Here is a 6,000-nt window from a genome sequence, read left to right as displayed (position 1 = left end):
TTTTTAGGGGAATTCTAAATCAGGCCGCTTAGGACAGCCTTGCTTTTGGCCAAGATTGTCGTCCATTTAATATGATACGCGCGGTGGTGGCTCTGTTTAACTTCTCTGTCTTGCGGGGTGCCACAAGGCTCTATTTTAGGGCCTGTTCTATTTGCACTTTGTCTCCTAATTTTAGGATCAATTTTTAAAAAAACATAATATCTCTTTTTATTTTTATGCTGACGACCTGCAGCTGTATCTGCCCCTGAGATCCAACGAACAAACTGCTCTCACTAAACTGATGTAGTGCTATCCGATATGAAGCAGTGGCTAGCACGAAACTTCTTACATCTTAATGAGAGCAAAAGTGAATATATTACTTTTGGCACACCTTCCATGATGAATGCCCTTGAGCCCAACACTGGCGCCCTGGCTCCCTTTTTTAAGACACAAGTTAAAAATCTCGGATTAATATTCGATAACAGGCTCAAATTTTGAAAATCAGATTAGTTCTGTTGTAAGAGCAGGGTTTTTTTTCAGCTCTTGGCCAAAGTGAAGCATTTTCTTAGTCGCCACGACCATGAAAAAGCAATTCACGCTTTTATAAGCTCAAGGCTGGACTACTGCAATGCACATTACGTTGGTCTTTTGTGGCAAAAGGTGGATTTTTCAGATGAATCTTCCATTGAATTACACCACAGTCGTCGCAAATATTGCAGGAGACTTACTGGAGCCCGCATGGATCTGAGATTCACTCAGAAAACTGAAGTTTGGTGATTGCAAAGTCATGGTCTGGGGTTACATCCAGTATGGGGGTGTGCAAGAGATCTGCAGGGTGGAAGGCAACATAAATAGTCTGAAATATCAACAAATCATAGCTGCCTCTTACATTCCTAACCATAAAAAGGGACAAATTCTGCAGCAGGATGGTGCTCCATCGTATAGTTCAATCAAGATCCTCCAGGACTGGCCAACCTAGTCACCAGACATGACAGGATGAAAGAGGAAGCATGGAAGACGAAACCCAATAATGTTGATGAACTCTGTGAGGCATGCAAGACTGCTTTCTTTGATGTTCCTGATGACTTCATCAATAAATTGTATGAATCCTTGCCGAACCGCATGGATGCAGTCCTTCAAGCCCATGGAAGTCATACAAGATATTAAATTTGGATCTCACAGCACCACTACTTAATTCGCTTATGTTATGTAACATATTTTTGTATTTGAAGTACATTTTTTTATTCAATTTTCACACTACTTTCTGTAGGCGACAAAACTTTTGTCTTGCCAAAATTTGACCTTCATGTCTTCATTAAATGATAAATCTTTTTCAGTGAAACAATTATATTTTTGTACATTCAACATCATTTGAGAGTCATAGCTTTCGTATGAACCATTTCTGAAACCAATTGAATAATTAAAAGTCAGGTTATTAGTAGGGCTGTTAAAATTATTGTGTTAACGGGCGGTAATTAATTTTTTTAATCACGTTAAAATATTTGACGCACTTAACGCACATGCCCCGCTCAAACAGATTAAAACAACAGCAGAGTGTAATGTCCGCTTGTTACTTGTTTTTTGGTGTTTGGCGCCCCCTGCTGGCGCTGGGGTCCAACTGATTTTATGGCTTTCAGCACCATGAGTGAGCATGTTGTAATTATTGACATCAACAATGGCGAGCTACTAGTTTATTTTTTGATTGAAAATTTTTACAAATTTAAATAAAACGAAAACATTAAGAGGGGTTTTAATATAAAATTTCTATAACTTGTACTAACATTGATCTTTTAAGAACTACAAGTCTTTCTTAGAAGTCAGTTTCTATCCATGGATCGCATTAAGAGAATGTTAATAATGTTAATGCCATCTTGTTGATTTATTGTTATAATAAACAAATAAAGTACTTATGTACCGTATGTTGAATGTATATATATCCGTCTTGTGTCTTATCTTTCCATTCCGACAATAATTTACAGAAAAATATGGCATATTTTATATATGGTTTGAATTGCGATTAATTACGATTAATTTATTTTTAAGCTGTAATTAACTCGATTAAAAATTTTAATCGTTTGACACCCCTAGTTATTAGCAATTGTTTTTACAAAATGGATAAGCGACAAGACTTTTGTCAGGGACTGTATATGAAAGTCAATTACATGCAATGACATTTTCGGCCACAGGGGGCGGTGGTATGCCCACACTTAATCTCCGCGTAAGGACAGCACTGTCGATATTTCACAAAACGAGCAGCAAAGGCAATTAAAGTCTCCAGCGGGATTCGAACCCGCATTTCCCGTGCAACAGATGAGCGCTTAGACCACAGGAGGACTGTTCTTCCACGTGACGGTGGAGTCATGATTTTCCTTATAAAGCAATCGCAAACCAAATGAGTTGTCTGTCTGTGCGGTAAAACCTGAAAGGGAAATGCAACTGAAAAAGTGCGGCTGGCTTGCCCACGGAATTAGAAGACGCGGCTCACTTCAGACAGCAAGCAGACAACAACAAAATAGGAATTACGTAAAAGGGTTTATGAACATATAAAAAACACGCAATTGCGAAGACGGAGACAAAAAAGGGTCGATGACAGAAGATCTGGGTTCAATAAAAAAAAAAAATTTTTAAGCCCGAGGGAAAACCGCGGTGTGAGGTAGACGGACGGAAAAAAAAAACAAGGCAATGCAACTAGCAACGAAGGGATATACAAACTGTGCAATGGCAGCAAGTCAATATCTCGGCAAGCTGCCTAGGATCGGTTTAAAGACACTGCAGATGAGCTGGAATTGGATGCAGGTACAACGTTGGGAACTCATCCCACATCTCTGTAACAACACAATCTGAGCAGCAACAGAATGTAACTTAATCCTTCGCTTGCTAGCTAGCACAGCTATTCTCTCAGTCCAGCCCAACCACGTCATCACCCCCAGCTGCATTGCACGCGTAAAACATAGCGCCTTCATTAGGTCAACACATGTACTAAATATTATTGATTTTTTTAATCAATGGCCATAGTATATGTTTCTAAAAACATATTTTAGTAAAAGAGAACAATTGTGCCTTATTAGGGCCTACAATTCTAAGTCTGAGGTTCTCTTTAAGGACTGAATGTGTGCTACTTCTTTCACCTCTGTAATCAATTTAAAATCTTATATTCCAAAGCCTATCGTGCTTCAATTTTTCCTAGCAAACAAATAAATGCCTTTACCTTTTACTGCCAGGATAAAAAGCTAGCTTTTCTCCACTTCGTTTTTGTTCGCCAGTCACTCGAGCGAATCGGCGCCCCCTCTGGTAGACTATCTGAAGCGGGTCTGCCAAAGCTCCCCGGACCTCCGCCGCCGGTTCTCTGGCAATCTCTATAACAGGAATGAAATGTTGGAAACAAGCCGCAGGAACTGTTTTATGGAAAACTTGCCGTATTAAAAATATATACACCAGCTCGCTACAATGCGGTGATACATGCGAGGTGTTGTGTAGCACATCAGAAAGAGGATGTTCAATAAAATATGTATGTTTGGCCTTTGCTATAAGACCTATGGCAAGGTTCTGAATAATATATTAGGACTTGAGCTTCTAGATTTAGCGCTTGCTCAACTTCCTTCTCAATTTCATAACGTGACCATCAACATAATGCGCCACGACCATTATTTTCATCATTATATACTGCTTCAAACTTGTTTCCTACATTTGAAAATGAAATAAATCACCTGTGAGACACTTAAAGGTATGAAAAAAATATATTGAGTGACGGCCGCGCTATCAATCTTCCACTTGACAGCGTTTTCTTCCATTTTTTTTTCCTCGCCGCTAGCGTCGTTTCATTTGCATGTCATTCCACTCAAGTGCAAATTGGCGACGTGACATCGCCGCCGTCGTACAAGCCTACGCGTTCCCAATTCGCTGATTGACGCGCTCCTTCGTCATCAGCAGAATTCGGGCCGGGTTGTGCCACATCGGCAAGAAAAATTTGCACTTCTCTAAAGCGTTACAACTGAAACATCTTTTGCTGACGTGCAAAAAGTTGAAAATGGAACAAGATTAAAAGGACCTGAGAGAATTTGGTCATTTATTACCGATTATTAGCTTGACTTTAGTCGCATTTGTACTTGGGGTCTGGCAATATATGGAAAAGGAGATATATCGATTAGGGCTGCAGCTATCGATTATTTTAGTAGTCGATTCATTTATGAACTAGTTAATTCGAATAATCGAGAAATCGTATAAAAGAACATAAAAAAAGTAAAATACCCAACGTGAGCCTCAAACGACATTAAAAAATAAATAAATGAGGATCTCAGTACTACAAAAGAACAGTTGGCTAACTTATATAGCAAAAGTCCGTTAGCTTAAATGCTATAAAAGGCCAACGTTTTTTTTTCTTTACAATGCTCTTAACAAATGGTTCAAACACATATTACCACCAAAAACGGCTAAATATACCTATAAACTAAATTACATATGCATTAAAAAAAACATTAGCTCAAACAAAAACTTAAATTATATTGGTCTTAACTCATTTTACATGGCTGAACCCAGCTGCTCCATGTTATGTCATATTCACTTTTACCACTAAAGGGCAGTGTATCCACCCAAATCAAAACTAAATACGAACACTTTCAAAACAAACCATTCCAACGCGACTTTGAACGAATACTCAAAGCAGCAAAATTTAATTCAATTTTTTTTTCTAATCGAATTACTTGAGTTAATCGGTTGATCGTTGCAGCACTAATGGCGATACTTTTTAGCCCAAAAGGCTATCCATATGCTCCCACCCATCGTTTTAGAAAGGGGTCACTGTTTAAAAAAATAAAATAAAAAGGGAACCAACAGGTTGCTAGCAAAATCTTCCATTAGAGTAGTGTCCACGTTAGCTCACTGGCTGCCATTGACGGGGCTAAACATCCAATTAATTTCGACTGGTTTGGACATCAGGCACCGTCAATGGCACTGAAACCGGAGCATGCACAGCCAGTTTTCTGTGGAGGTCACTTCTTGTTCATTTTAAGGCATTTTACAGGATGCTTACTATTGATTTTGAGTCACTTCTAATTCATTTGGGGACATCCTTGAGTCAAGTCTTTCAGAGCAACCCAAAATCAACAGGAAATGACCTGTAAATGCCCCGAAATCAACAGGAAGTGACCTGTAAATGCCCCGAAATCAACAAAAAGTGACCGAAAATCAACAGGAAATGATGTGAAATGCCTCAAAATTAACCACTGCCATAGATGGCGCTAGACGCCCAATCCTTCAAGAACGGGAGGGGAATGAATGTTCATTCGAAACCAGAGTATTCGCAGCTGAACCTTCCGATTTTTGGGGCATTTACAGGTCACTTCGTGTTCATTTTAAGCTACACTGAAAAAAATAGCTGGTGGATTTACTTCATAAAATCATTGTAACAATTTGCACTTTTATTAAGTAAATTTTACTGCTTGAAATTTTAAGTTCAGTTCACAAGCAATAAAATATACTTCATAGAAGTATATTCATTGTAACAATTTGCACTTCTATTAAGTATATTTTGTGAACTGAACTTAATATTGCAAGCAGTAAAATTTACTTCATAAAGTGCGAATTGTTACAGTGATTTTATCAAGTAAATCCACCAGTTATATTTTTTCAGTGTAGGTTCATACCGTAGGTCTTAATGCACAAATCCTATTTGTTCGTGTTTTTCCGACTCAAGTCAGGCATTAACTTCACGGTCTGAACAGGACAGGTCACATAAAAAGTGGACCACTTCAAATCCGATCTAGGTCACTTTCGTATCTGGTTTAAATCCGATCTGGGCCACATTTCTCCAGACTGTGGCTGCGGTCTGAACTGTCAAGTCTCCTAAATCGGAATTCATACAGCGATTACGTCAGCAAAAAGCGAGAGGGATGGAGGATGGCACAGATGGAGCGGTCCTTTACCTTTAGCGTTAGCGCCTAGCTTAGGGTGACCATATTTTGATTTCCCAAAAAAGAGGTCACTCGGCCCGGCCTCGAGATACTTAAATTTTACTCGAAGTTC

The sequence above is a fragment of the Corythoichthys intestinalis genome, chromosome 20 (assembly GCF_030265065.1).
Source record: "Corythoichthys intestinalis isolate RoL2023-P3 chromosome 20, ASM3026506v1, whole genome shotgun sequence".
Lineage (NCBI taxonomy): Eukaryota > Metazoa > Chordata > Actinopteri > Syngnathiformes > Syngnathidae > Corythoichthys > Corythoichthys intestinalis.
Note: the sequence above shows the minus strand (reverse complement) of the source record.